General features: G+C 46.4%; 1 protein-coding gene across 1 annotated transcript in view; it reads right to left on the bottom strand.

Annotated features, from left to right (window-relative positions):
- Positions 1 to 15324, bottom strand: part of LOC138493169 (disintegrin and metalloproteinase domain-containing protein 9-like) — a 4098706-nt gene that overhangs the window by 2643988 nt on the left and 1439394 nt on the right. The window lies entirely within an intron of this gene.

Below are 15324 nucleotides of genomic sequence, written 5' to 3'. Positions count from 1 at the left end.
CAGAAAAATATAGCCCCAAAAAAAACAGGAACAAATCTATTCCTGAAAATTTGGCGATACCATCTGGTGAGAAATCATCTGAAACCACTGCTGCCGCATCTTCGGCCACAGAATCATATCAGAGCTCAAACTCTATTAAATCTATTATCAGCAAATGTGGTTCTGGGAAAAATAGGACAAAAAAAGGCTCCTGCAAGATGCAGCGAAGGCCCAAATGGCCCTAAGGTGCAAACCTCAAATACTGGTATGCAAACTGAACCTACAACTTCTCTGATCGCAGCCTCTAACAATCAAAATCAAAAATTGGGCCAAACAAACACCAAGATAGCCCCAATATTCTTAAAAAACAAGGTACAAAAGGAGAAATAAGACAAGGCCAGCTTGGAGATCCTACAAGAAACCCTAAACACCAAAGTTAAACTGGCTCCAATCTTTTTAAAACCAGTGGCAAAACCAGTATTCTCAATACCTCCAACTGTCCCCTTCTACCCAGCCCATACTCAAGATGAGGCGTCACCAAGGCCTACACCAAGTGAAGGTGATTGTCGGAATGGCTCGGGGAAATCTAGAAATCTTGAGCCATTTCCCCAGGGCGGAGAAAGGGAGGAGCTACATGGAACCCATCATAACACAGCTGCAAGAAAAGTGGAATTAGAGATGGACAACTTCACAATCCCGAAGGCTTGGTTCAGAATTGAGAGACATAATAAGAATAAATCACTCTGCAGATCAGTCTTATTGTCAGAATTGAAGAAAAACCACAATCTGTTTCTCTTTGCCTCAGAAGACATAGAGTACGTTAAATTTCCAGCAATTGACGATACATTTTACGTGGAGATTGGTCTAAACTCAAGAAGAGCCCAACAGGCTCTCTTCAACAACAAAAATTAGTTGGCCAGAGCAGCCCTGCTGGTATATGAATCAGAAGAGGAAGGCAGGCTCAGAAACTACCCTAATACAAAACGAACGGGGTCGGAGGATGCAGTTAACTTCGTAGGAGAGGCCGGAACATCAAAAGAGCTATCAAGGAGTATGGCATCTGGGTTTAAGCTAAATGAGAATTTTATAACAAAACTTCCCGAGATCATCTCACAAATCTTTCTGAAACTTGGCGAGGAGCAAAATAGTCTTTAGTCAAAAGGGTCTAAGACTAGTCTCCTGGAATACGAGGGGTCCTAGCTTCTTGAAAAAAAAGAAACTAAAAAAGGATCTGCTGGAACATAATGGCATTCTGCTACTCCAGGAGACCTGGCTCGTTAATCCTATTGAGATAGAGGGTTTCACAGTCTTAAATCTTGGGGCTTCGCAAAAGCTGAAAGGGAGACCGGCAGGAGGACTACTAATAGTACCCCTGTGCAATAATGCGGCGGACATACAAGCCTGTAAAGTAGAGATAGAACTGGATGTTCCTCGTGCCACCTAGGTGCTTATTAATATTTACTGGAACCCAGCCAGCACGAACCTTCAAGAGTTCATAGAAATCCTATATTCTACACTCACGGCGGTGAAGATCGACTATGAAGGAGCCAACATTATCTTGGCTGGGGATTTCAATACAGATCAAATCAACCCAGGGAGTGTGAGGAATGGGCAATCCAAGTCGAGCACACTGCGGAAGGGTAAATACTGGTGGGATTTTCTTTCATCTTGGGATTTTGAATTGATATATGAGAAAAATAGGGGTGTGGAAATAGTAGGACCAATTTGGCGTCAAGGGTCTCTTCAATCCACCCTAGATTATATCTTTGTTTCCTCGGGCCTCACAGTTCATTGCTCTAGCCTCACTCTAAACTGGGAAGGGGGTACTGACCATGAAAGTTTGGAACTCTTGTTCTCGGAAATACAGAAACCCCGTAATCAATATACCTCCCAGGAACTTGAAGGCTTAAAGGGTAAACTGAGAGTTGTCAAATATAAACACGGAGGAAAAAAGTTGAATGAACTTCTTGAAGCGGTTCCATCTTCAACGTGGTCAGAGGAATTCCACCCAGAGAAATTTGGGAACTTTGTGTGGTCCATCTGTCTTCCAAGCTAGGTAAAGGCCGCAGGCAAAGAAATACATCTCCACCACTTCGATGAAGAAACACACAATAAGAAGAGAATCCTACGACAAACACTTCGCTATATAAGAAGAAATGGAGTTGAGGACCCCTTTGTTTGCATGCAAAAACTTAAGAAGGCTAAACAAACCTACAGAAACTGGACAAAGAACCATAAACATCAAAAACTGCTCTACCTCCTCAATGCTAACAACTGTAGAAATTTCTGGGCGGCGTTAAACCAACTTGAGACTGGCCATAACAGTTCCCTTTGCAACCTGGTCCCAGAGCATAAATGGGTAGAGTATCTGTCCAAAAACTTTGAACTATCGGGATCTAGAGATTTCATCACGCCTAATACTAGCTGGTCCCTGACATTCAATGAACAAGACATTGAGGATCTTATAGTATCTTCCTCCACGTCGAAGGCGGCTGGCCGTAATGGACTCACCTACCAGGTGTTAAAAAATCAGCCAAAATTATGGGCAAAGCTGTTGTATCATCTTTTTCAGGAAATCCTTAAGAACAGGGTCTTCCCTCCATCGTGGAAGAGTGCACTAGTCATCCCATTCTTCAAGGGGGGGCGATAGGTTAAGCCCAGCAAGCTATCGACCTATCGCCCTCCTGGACATAGATCGCAAACTCTTTATGCGATTATTGTTGAAAGAACTCACGTCGTGGGTGGACTCTAAGCAGATCCTCTCCCAGCATCAAACGGGCTTCAGGAAAGGACTCTCTACCAGCCTTCACGGACTCTTCTTGAATTTACTTAGCGAAAGAACTAATGAGAAAGAGGGTACTCCGTTATATGGGGCCTGGGTAGATCTGTCCAAAGCATTTGATCTAGTGGACAGAGCCCTCCTTTGGCAGAAGCTCTATAGCTGGGGGATTCCAGCTCCCCTTTTAGCTATGCTCATAGAGTTACATAAGAACACTACCATCAGGGTGAGGTTGGATGATCTCGGCAATCTATCGGAGGCAATACAGGTTCTCAAGGGAGTACGGTAAGGGTGTCTTGGTGCACCTTTATTTTTCAACTTATTCTTGTCAGATCTCGGAGATTTCCTTGCCTCTGCATCGATGGCCTGTCCTAGGATAAACGGTACAAGACTACACTGGTTGGCCTATGCGGACGATCTTGTCCTGTTGGAAGGCTCAGCGATTGGTCTGCAGCAGCTCTTGCCCAAACTAAGTGAATATGCTAAACTAAATGGTCTCATAATCAATCCACTGAAGTCCAAGATCCTCATATTCAAACATCCTAAAAAAAATCTGTCCTCCAGGAACTGGATCATGGATGGCAAGGTAATTCCTTGTGTTGATGAGCTTTCCTATTTGGGCTACGAAATGTTAGCTTCACCAGCCCTGAAGAAGGTGATACCGGTCATCTTAGAAAAGACCTCCAAAATTATTGCACAGATGAAGAATTTGAATGGAAAATTTTGCAAATTCTCAATACTCCCACTTATCAAATTCTATATAGGTAAAGCAGTTCCGGTTCTCCTCTATGGCCTTGAAGCGAAGCCTCTGCTTTGGAACTATGATTGGAATAAAATTGAGGGCCTCTTGTGGAAAACATCTTTATATCTTCAAATGTGTACCCCACTTGTCAGTTTGAGATTTGAATTGGGTTTGATTTCCTTGGGCTGTCGAGCAGACTGGAAACTCCTGTCTCTCTACCGCAATATAATAACAGCAAGTGTGACCACCCTTTATTTCGACGCAAATGAACATCTTAAAAAAGCAAAGCCGAAACAACTCCTTGGTTTGAAGGAAAAAGTGGGAGGCATCTTGCTCAAGTTGGATTTAACAACAGAAACGCTTATTCAAAACCCTATGAAAGTAAAAAAACAACTTGAAATGAGTGATTGGATCCAAACAATCGACGGAGTAAGGAATCTTAACCCACCAAATCTCTTTTTGAAGGTAGATAGAAAGCTTGGCACTCTCCCACGCTATCTCCAAAAATTCCCTGAACAAATTATAAGAAATAACTTTCGTAGACTCAGATTGAATATAGCTTATACAGGGGAAATTTTGGCCCGAAGAAACCAGGGTGACAAAGCAAAAAAACTTTGTAGGAACTGCGACTCTCCGAATCGACAATCACTCAAACATCTGTTATTGGAGTGCAAAGGCACCTGGACACAAGACTTTTGTTGCTTGGGAGATTTGTAACTAGAGAGGAGAGTTTAGCACAGGATTCTTTTTGGGATAGACTCATCACTAGTCAAGAAAATCATGCTCACTGCTGCAATAGTACAAGTTTTCGAAAAATGTTCCATACTTGTGAACTATTAATCCATAGGATTGCTAGTGAGCTTAATAGACGAGTTGACCTGTCTTCCCTTTTCACCCGTGGCGTTCTGGATAATTGATTTTGGGTTGTACTCAATTTCTTTGTTTCTTTTGATAATTTTAGATAATGATTCTGTTTGTAAAGGTTTTTTTTGTAAAACCAAAAACAAATAATAATTTTAAAAAAATGTATGTTCCTGTGCACTGTTGGTGACTTGCATCTATTGGATTGGTGTTACCCTACAAAACAATTGCAAACACTCTGGCTTTTTAGGTAATTTTTCTCAGAAAGTGTGCTGTATACTGCATTAAAACACATATTTATATCTTTCTCCTAGTGCAGTGTGTGGCATATCCCTTTACGTTCGTGCGTATTTCGCAAGCGTGATAATCTATGCCGGCCCAGAGTTTGGCGCGACCAGTGATTTGTTGCTGAGTTGGGGGGGCCCCCTCAGCATGGCTCGCAGGGGGGCCCCTACATTTTGTGTTATGCCACTGTCTTCCACATGCTGTTGTTGCAGGCAGTAGTGCCTAGTGAATGTGTGAGGCACTGCCCATGTTGCCACCTGACAAATATCTTTGATGGGCACTCCCGACCAGAAAGCTGCCGAGGCCGCTGTGGCTCTAGTAGAATGTGCCCTGGCTGTAGTCTACAGTGGCCTGTTGGCTTTGCGTGGCAGAAGGAAATCGCTGAGGACATCCATCTTATGATGCCCTGTTTTGTGATGGTTTTCCCTTTGTTCCAGGGACCAAAAGTGCTAAAGAACTGTCTTGCCGCTCTGAAGGATTTTGTCCGGTCCAGGTAGTATTTGAACACCCTTTTTACATCCAGGTAGTGCAAAGCTCTCTCCTCTGGGGAGGTAGCGTTCTGAAAGAATGTAGATAGGGTGATAGTTGAATTATTGTGGAATTCAGATGGGACTTTTAGGATAAACTGAGGATTGGTGGATAGGATTACTTTGTCCTTTGCAAATCGGATGTACCGAGGGTCCACCACTAAGGCCAGTAGTACAGAGACTCGTCTTGAGGATCTAATGGCGATAAGGAACGCCACTTTGCAGGTTACAAACCTGATGGGAACCGAAGAGAGAGGTTCAAAAGGGGGTTTCATGAGGCCGGCTAGGACTAGATTTAGGCTCCAAACCGGTGGAATTCTTTGCGTTGGTGGAAAAGTGCGAAAAAGCCCTTTTAGGAAGTGCGTGAGCAGCCTGTCGCTGTAAAGAGGGAGTTTTCCTTTTTTTCTGGTGAAGCTGGAGACTGCTGCCAGATGTACTTTTATGGAGGAGATCGCAAGATCTTCATTTGCCAGCTTTAGTCGATAGGGAAGAACCTGTTGTGGCTGTATGGCCAGTGGTTGAAGGTTGGACTACTGTGAACACCATGCGCAGAACCTTTTCCATTTCTGGTTGTAGGAGTTGTTAGAAGAAGGTGCCGTAGCTGTGGCTAGTATATTCTGGCATTTCTGCGGGATGTCTAGGTGGCCCAATTCGGTGTGATCAGAAAACACGCTGTCAGCTTGAAGGGAGCCTGGGTCGTGATGCTGAATTGCACCGTTGTTCTGTGACAGGAGGTCGGCGTGAGACCCCAGATGGATTGGGTTGTCCGCCAACAGCTGAAGAAGGTCTGAGGAGCAGGTTTGTCTGGGCCAGTACAGTGCCACCAAGATTATCTTGCAATGGTATCTGCGGATAATCTGGATTGTCTTCCTGGTCAGTGGGAATGGTGGGAAGACATATGCGAAGATGCCGGTCCATTGGAACGAGAACGCGCTCCTGTGAGAGCTGGTGTGAGGTAAACTGCTCGCAAATTCTTTGAACTGTTTGTTGCACGTTGTGATGAAGAGATGCAGAGAAGACTGGTGCCACGCTCAGAAGATCTTGGTTATTTGGTTGTCGTGCAGGTGCCATTCATGGGACTGCGTAGAGTCCCTGCTGAGGTTGTCTGCCTGTTAGTTGTGTATCATCGGAAGGTGGAATGCTTGCAAAGCGATGGTGTTGTGAATGGACCAGGGCCAAATGGTTTGAGCTTCTTGAAACAGGGTTTTTGACCTTGTTCCGCCTTGCTTGCGCAGGTAAAACATTGTGGTGGTATTGTCCGTGAGGATTCGCACTACTGAATTCTTGATTAGTGGAAGGAAAGACCTCAGGGCCCAATGAACTTCTCGCAGCTCCAGGACATTGATGTGCAGGGTCGATTCTTCCGGAGTCCACAGACCTTTGATCTGTTGTTTGCCTAGGAGAGCTCCTCAACCCGCCAGGGAAGCACCGGTCACAATAGTAAGTTTGTGAGTGGGACTACTAGTGGCATCCCTTTTGAGATGTTGTCGAGGACCACCCACCATTTCAGTGACTTTGAGAGAGTCGGGGTAATGGTTATCTTGTCTCCCCAGGAACCTTGTGTCTGGGACCATCTGGTAGCTAGAAATCGCTGTACCGGTCGTATGTCTAGCCTGCAATTGGGTATTAGTTGAATGCAGGATCACATGGTCCCTAGTAGAGCCATGTATCTGTGCACCATGATTTGTTTGTTTGGAGTGAAACAACCTGTCAGGGTTATTAACTTTTGCACTCTGTCGGCTGAGGGTCTGACGAGGCCTTGTCCCGTGAGGAACTGTGCGCCCAGGAACACCAAACATTCTGATGGCACTACGCAAGATTTGGCGTAATTGATTGTAAATCCCAACTGTTGGAGAGCTTCTGTTTGTTTCAGAGAAACCATAGTGTCTTGACATGTTGGGGCTCGAACCAACCAGTTCTCTAGGGATGGGTAGAAATGGTAGCCCTGTTTTCTGAGGAAAGCTGCCACTGGTGCCAGGCATTTGGTGAAAGTCCTTGGGGTTATTTGAGGCTGAATGGAAGGACTCGAAATTGGTAATGACTTTCGCCAACCTTGAACCTGAGATACTGTCGGTGTCTTGGATGTATTGGGATGTGAAAGTAGGCGTCTTTCAGGTTGAAAGCCACCAGGTGTTTGTGAGGTTGTACATCCTTAATAACGTCTTGTAGTGTGACCATTTTGAACTTTTGTTTCTTGATGTTTTTGTTTAACTTTCCTAAGTCCACGATTGGACGCCACTTCCCGTCCGGCTTATTTACTACAACGTATCTTGAGTATACCCCTTTTCCCCACAATGAAGGAGGAACTTTTTCTATTGCCTGTTTTATTAACATTTGATGCACTTCTTGTTGGAGAATTCGAAGGTGTGGATGTGACACCGCTATGGGACATAAGGGTTTCTGTGTGCGTTTGAACTCCAACAGATGGCCGTGTTGGATGGCGTCTAGCACCAATCTGTCTTGGGTAATTGCTTGCCACCTGTCGAAATGAAATGCTACATTTCCTCCCACTGGTGTGGGAGTCATATGAGGCAGTCATTGCTGGGCTTTGTTCTGCCTACCTCTTTGCGAGGTGGCCGATCCGCGTTTGCATTGTACTTGGTGGTAATCCCTGCTGCGTTGGGAGAACTGGTAGTTACTTCTGTATCCCTGGGAGTAGTAGATGGATCTTTTGTAGTTCTTGTTGTCCCTTGCGGATGACGATCTGGTTTGACCTGAGGCCCCTTGAAAGGGCCAAAAAAAACTTCTGCCCTGTAGGGCAGTTGATGATCTAGCAGTATCTGAGTCTGCCTTCATTGCCTTAAGGGCCTCATCGATTTTTTCACCCAAAAAGTTCTCTCACTTAAACGGCATGTCGACAACCTTATGTTGCACCTCCTGTCTAAAGTTGGGGGAGCGTAGCCATCCTTGTCTTCTTAGGACGACCCCATTACCAATTTGCTTGAATCCCGTCTCTGCGGGATCCACTGCAATGTTGATACTGTGGTTTGAGGCCTCCTCGCCTTCAAGTACAAGTGTCAGAGCCTCTTTTCGCTGTTGGTCTGGCAAATGCTCTAATAAGTAAGCCAACCAGTGCCACATTTCACGGTTGTAGCGGGGCACTACCTCCAGGGTGTTGGCCACTTTAACTGTTGTTGCCCAATGGTTTGCACTTTTTTGCCGAAAGCATAGATTTTTCAGACCTCATTGTCCGGGGGTGTAGCGCATTTGTGTTGTGTACACGCTTTGCAACTTGCTGCCACTGACACTACAGACTCTGGAGAGGGATGAGAGGTTAGACATTTAGGTGTTGTATCCGCACTGCCGTAACAGGGGCCCCCGCAGCCCCCACAGTGTGTTTTGTTTTCAAAATATTAATTTTTTTAACTTCTTTTTGAAATCACTTTGCCTTCATAAAGACATTATTTCTGCAACAGAAATAATGGGCCTCATTACACGGAAGGCGGTAATGGTTAACGGCCACCGTTAATGGTAACGGTGACCGTTAACCATTACCGCATTACTACGAGGTCCCTTAGCGGGTTGGTGCTTTAACGCCTGCTTTTTGCAGGCGTTAAAAACCAACCCGCTAAGGGACCTCGGAGCTAATTACGGCACCGCAAAATTGCGGTGCCGTAATTAGCGCCTTCCCCATTCCCATAGAGCCCTATGGGGCAGAAATGGGAATAGGGAAGGGCAATGGCGGAAGGGGGATTTACCGCCCCACCAACCTTGGAATGGGGCGGTAAATCCCCTTTCCGCCAAGGCGGTGCGGGTATTTTACCGGCATGAGCCATGGCGCTAATAGCGCCATGGCTCACCGCCTTCCGTGTAATGAGGCAATGTCTCTATGAAAACAGAGTGACTACAAAAAGAAACTTTCTTTTTGAAGTCCGAGGGCTCCCGTTTACCCCATGACATGGAAGACCCCAGGCTGGAGGCCTCCATGTCATGGGGCGGGGGAGCCCTATGACTTCAAAAAGAAATAGTTTATTTTTGAAGTCATTCTGCCTTCATAAAGAAATGATTTCCGTTATGGTTTGGTCCTTAACAGAAATAATTTCTTTATGAAGTCAGAGTGATTTCAAAAAGAAACAATCAGACTCATTACAAGTTTGGCGGTAGCCTTGCCGGTAAAACCGGCAGGCTACCGCCAAACTTGCGCTTTTTTCCGGCACCCGTGAATGGGTAATTACCGGATCATTACGGCCCTGCCGGACCCGGTAATTGCCCATTCGCGGGCACCGGAAAAAATGCTCCCCATTCCCATTTGATCCCCATAGGGTTCAATGGGAATGGGGAGCTCGGATGCACCGGCACCATTCAGAATGGTGCCGGTGCATCAGGCATGCTCTGCTCGCGGGTGCCGGTATGCCCGCCAGGTCAGACCTGGCAGGCGGGAGGGCACCCGGGAGCAGAACTTGTAGTTTGCTGGTCTGGTAACAACGGTACCGGCAAGCTTACCGGTACCGTTGTTACCAGACTAGCAAACTTTCTGAGGCCCAATTTCTTTTTTATGTAATAGGGCTCCCCTCAACCCAATGACGTGTGTGAGTTATTGTGAAAGGGTGTACACTTAAATGTGGAGGTGGCTGCCTGTGTGAGTGTATGGTGAAAGGGTGCACACAAATGTATGAATGGCTGCCTAGGTGTGCCTGTATGGTGAAAGAGTGCACACTTAAATGCAAGGATGGCTGGGTGTGCATGCGTGTATATGGTGAATGGTGTTTGTGCTTGTGTTCAGGGGCACAACAAAACCTACATTTTGGGGGGCTGATCCTTCAAATTTTCGAAGAGGTGTTAACTTCACGGGTGGTGGGGGAGGCAAACTTATTTGTGTGGGGGCATCTAACTTCTTTACGCATTTTAATTAGACTATTCTGGTGCAGCTTCAATGTTGCAAGCAGTTTACTCTCTCCTTTAAGCGTGAAAGCACCACTTACGAACTGTTGTGAGAATGAACAGTCTCCTGTTCTCTTTCTACCCTTCCAATCACTTCCCTGGCATGAAAGTACTAAACCCACATCACAATTTCAATTGCCTAAAAAATTTGGCATTTGGATGCAGGTACTAACAGTGAAATGCTTTACGTTAGTAACTACTGGGCCCTTGTTAACAGCAAAACCCAGGTGCCATTTAACATCTCTGTCCTGTTCTGTCCGGTCATCTCTATCCTGCTCTGAAGGTCAGCCAGGTTGAGTCAACATAGCCCAAAGTTTCTGGGGGTGAGTGCTGTAGCCCAGTCAACTGAATATTGTTAGGCCCCTACTTGTGTTTAATGCCTTAATTACTTATTGGTAATCGTCATTACTCTTAGCCCTATTCTACCTTGTCCCTGTACTTGTGTATGAGGCAGTACTTGTGTAGGAGGGAATATGCCTCATACACAAGCACTGGGAAGAGGTAGAGGTACATGCAGGTAATGCCTGACTTAGCTACCTCTATATTCATTACTCCTAATCCCACTCTTCCTCATCCCAGTACTTACCTATGAGGCAAGGAGCCTCAAACGTAAGCTCTGGGACAAGGAAGAGGGAAGTGACTGTAATTCTGGGCCAAGGAGCTGATTTTGGAGGTTGGGGTAGGGCATGGGAGGGAGAGGGGATGTGTGGGTGGTGGGATTGTGCGATAAATCATAATGGTTGTCCATGTCCAGGCTAAGCAGGCATGATATGTGGTATTAGTGGCTACAGAGGCATTTTGGTGCACCCAGTCTAGTTATTCCTCAGTTTGGTATGACTTTTTTTTAACTGCGCATTTCTGATAAAGCAGTCCTGCTAAGTGTAATTACCTGGCTAGATTGGAATTTGGGTGCTGCCAGTCTAGCCATTTCTTACTGCAGCATTGTATATTTTTTGACAGTCTGTGATAAAAATTTTATGATATAAGTTTATTATAACCCGTCTAGACACATGTGTTTCTTGGCGCGACAAGCAATGGAGTGAAGATAGCGGGTGGACAAGACAAATGATTTTACTAGGCCTTGTGTCATTCAAATCGTGCAAGTGCGAGAATGAGAAATGCTATGGGAATTGGAGGGGGGAAGTGCAAGGAAGAAGGGAGGGAAAAACAGGGCTGTAATGCTCTGAGTAAGTGCAGCTAGGACATTGAGGCTCTCGGTAGTGCAAGGAGAAGAAGGGACTGTAGGATTACAGTTACAGTCCCTAAGTGCGTGGTAGGCCGGAGGCAGTGCAAGGATGACTGATCAAGAAAGAGCCTGGACTCAGTGAGACTCTGAGGGTAGCCAAGCAACTGGTCAGTACAGCATACAGGTAGGTCAGGTAGATCAGCAGGGGAGGGAGAGAGCGAAAGCAGAGGAGAAGAGGAATGTTTTGAGCTGCTTCCAGAACATCAGGTGGTCCGCTAAAGTCTGAGGGACAGGGAGGCCATTCCAGAGGGAGCAATCTGCAGAGGAGAGAGATCTACCCCCACTCTCTGCCTGAAGAAGCTTCTAGCCCTTAGAGAGTTGGAGGTAGCCGGGGAAGGGCTCGGGAAAAAAGGTATTTTGGAAGAGAGCGTTGGATGTAGTGTGGGCCAGACCCCAGAAAGCCTTGTGGAGAATGCAAAGGTTCTTGAACTTGATTCTTGCAACAACCGGGAGCCAGTGGAGAGATTTCAGAGCTGTAGAGATATGATCCCTGGGCTTGTGGCCAAGGATAAGTCTCACTGTCCTGTTCTGGAATAGTTGCAGAGGGCGGAGAGTAGAGGAAGACAGCTTGAGATAGAGGCTGATGCAGTAGTGCAGCCTAAAGAAAAACAGGGCTCTGGAGACAGTGAGCTTCTGGGGGAAAGTGAGAAAGGGAAGAGTCCCTTTGAGGAGGAGCAGCTAGTAGGTAGTGGGACTTCTTGGCAATGTCCGAGATGCTAGGAGAGAAAGAGAGAGTGGAGTCGAAGATGACACAAAAGGTTTTTTTGCCTCACAGGAAGGAGAAAGAAGAGGGCCCAAGGTGGGCGGCCAGAGTGAGAGAGGGAAAGCAGGGGCAGGGGTCCCAATGAGACGGATCTCCATCTTAATGGCACTAAGGTAGATATCATTGGAGGTGCACCAATCCTGAATCACGGATAGACAGTCAGGAATGAGCAAGAGATGAGAGGAGCCTGAAGGGAATCTGAGTGTCATCCCCTTAACACAGTTAGAGGAGAAGGTAGAGATCCGGTGGGCCAAAGGGGCCAAGTAGAGATTGAAAAACCAGGGTGAGAGTATAGAGCCCTGGGGAATGCCACAGGTAGAGAGAGAGGTGGCAGAGAGAAAGGGACCAAGTTGAACCTGGGAGGGGCAGTCCAAGTTGTTAGAGGCAGCAGAGACCCGGGCTTCAATGTGTGCTCTCTTCTTGATGAGTGTTATTGCTTCAACTGGCTTTTTTGCGCAACAGTCTAGGTATGTCTAAATGTGGCCTGGCATGCTTTACTGTAATGTTATAACATCTATACCGGTCTACATTGTGCAGCCAGTGGGACATGTTTTCAATGTGCTATGGCATTTTTAATAGCAACGCATTAATGTTCCTGTGCACTGTTGGTGACTTGCATGTATTGGATTGGTGTTACCCTACAAAACAATGGCAACACTCTGGCTTTTTAGCCAATTTTTCTCAGAAAGTGTGCTGTCTATTGCATTACAACACATATTTATATCTTTCTCCTAGTACAGTGTGCAGTATACCCCTTCAGCAGCACGTTCATGCGTATTGTGCAAGCGTGATAATCTAGGCCGGCCCAGTGTGTGGCAGGACCCGTGATTTGTTGCCGAGTTGGGGGGCCGCCTCAGCATGGCTCGCAGGGGGGCCCCCACATTTTGTGTTATGCCACTGCGTATCCGGTGCCTTAAATTTCTTGTCTAGTCTCCCTTTTACTGCAGGTTCAGAGAAAGGATGTTTCAGGGTTCTCAACCCCTCTTGCCAAACATGATCTAGGATGGGTATTGCAAACACAGCTTTTCTGCGCTTACCAATGTGATTAAAGAGAAAGTCTTTTTTTTCCTCTGCAAGAGTTAGCCCAAATGTGTGGGAAGCACCAATGTCGTCTGGAGAAGAGGGTTGTGCTGGACTACCCTGGTCTGGATCATCTGTATCCCATGGATCATCTTGGTGAGGAGAGTTGGAAGAGGCGGTAGAGCTTGTGTCCCTTGGACCGGTGTCCTGATCTGTATCCACTAGCTCCCCTTCTTCTTGTTCGCCTATTCGCGGGCTCTCTCTTCTTGGAGGTGGAGATCTAGGTGGAGATTGCGATCTGTGTGCCAAACGTGGACATTTGGCGTGGTCCCTGGACGAATGCCCTTGATCTCTTCCTTGTACTGCCTGCTAACCTGGTATTACCTGTTCTTTCCTGCATTGATGGATCCCTTGAGGCTGAGGAGGTGGGAGCCTAGCATTGAGTTGCCCTAGCAGAGTTTGCAGAGTTGAAAGTACTTGTAAGGAGAGTAGAGATTGCAGATTTATTAGAGGGTATGTTGATGTCATACCTCCTTTTCCCGATGGTACAGATGGAAAACCAAGGAGTACACTCTGTACTCTTAGTGGTGTTTCTTTCCCTCTTGATTGGAGGTGACTGGAAGATCTGTCCTGTAAATGGGGTTGGATCCTGCATTCTTCAGAATCGTAATCCGTGACCCCTGGGCACTCCTCTCTTGGAGGTTCAAAGTCAGATGTTATCCCATGTTGTAGGAATTCATCTGGCATGATATTGGTGTAGGCTATGGGTGACACACCCAGAGGAAGTTTCCTGCGTTCCGTTGGTTCCTCCATTGGAGTTTTCAGTATTCCTTTAGTACAGGATAGCATATTTTCCTGCTGTAGCTGTTGGATAGGTTGTTCAGACTGAACCCCGGTAGAAGTCTTTGATGGGAATGTTTGAACTACAGCTACACTCCCTAAAGATATTTGTTTTTTCGCCGTCAACAAGTGGGTCGTAAACGAGGAATGTTCCGATTTCGTTTCGATTTCATTGTCGAAGTATGTACTGTCGTCGATTTCATCGGAGGATGTCTCATGGACGACTCTTGTCAAGAGGAGGATCTGTGCCCTTCTCTAGAAGTACGAGACTATGACGATGAGTGGTGTTTCTTCTTCGTCGGCAAAGGTGGAGTGTTCGTGGACGATTTGGTCTTGTGTTTTTCCTTTGTCGGAGAGGATGATCTTGACGAATGGAAGACTGTGTTTTGACGATGTTTTTTTCGTCGTCAGGGTTTTCGATGACTGTTTAGACATGGACCGGGAGCCTTTGCTGCTAACCGGCTTCTTTTTAGTAGGAGAATGGGGTTGTGATGTAGTCTTATACTGGCTCGTCAAAGATTGTGGCTCACCTGTGTTTTTTTTCATAGGTCGTTCTTCCGACCTGGACCTGTGGCTTGATGGCGAACGCCTGCCAGAGGGGGGTGGTAGCTCTCCCACTCCTTGATGAGCCTGCCTTCCTGATGCTGTGTATGCCCCTTCATTAAGCCAACAAATCAGTCGACACTTCCTGTCTCTGAGGGTTTTCTGAGAAAAACTCTTGACAGATCTCACATTCTTCAGAGGAATGGCTAGGGTATAGGCAGTATATGCAGTCTATGTGCCTGTGACCTTCACAGACGTTTTTTAGGCCGCAGGTTCCACAGGGCCTGAATAAAGATTGTTTAGGTCCAACGGTCACCATGGTCGTAACCAACACCGTAGATGAGTCATTGGTTGCTCCTGTTTGAATGTAGAGTTAACAAATATAGTGTTTGTGTGTAAAGATAATGGCCCTCATTACAACACCGGCGGTAACCAATGGCGCTATTAGCACCATGGTTGCTGCCGGTATTGTAACGAGTCTGCCAATGGTAAATGGGGAAATACCGCCCCATTCCAAGGTTGGCTGGGCGGTAATTCCCCATTTACCATTGGCCCTTTCCCATTCCCATTTTTGCCCCATAGTGCTCAATGGGGCTGGGGAAGGCGGTAATTACGGTAGCGCAAATTGCGGTACCGTAATTACCTCAGAAGTCGCTTTGCAGGTCCCTAATTTAACGGCTGGTCCAGACCGCCGTTAAGGTCGGGAGCCGCAAAGGGATCACGTAATCAGGCGTTAAGGGTTTAACGGCGCCATCACCTTTTACGGCGCTGTTAAACCCTTAACGCCAGGGTCGTAATGACCCCAAATGTCTTCTTGAAGAGAAAAACGCAAGGAATCCCACCAGCTAGAAAGACGGT

This window comes from Ambystoma mexicanum, chromosome 10 (genome assembly GCF_040938575.1).
Source record: "Ambystoma mexicanum isolate Mex_15411 chromosome 10, UKY_AmexF1_1, whole genome shotgun sequence".
Classification (NCBI taxonomy): Eukaryota; Metazoa; Chordata; class Amphibia; order Caudata; family Ambystomatidae; genus Ambystoma; species Ambystoma mexicanum.
The sequence above is the reverse complement of the archived record's forward strand: the minus strand, read 5'-3'. Positions and strand labels throughout refer to the sequence as shown.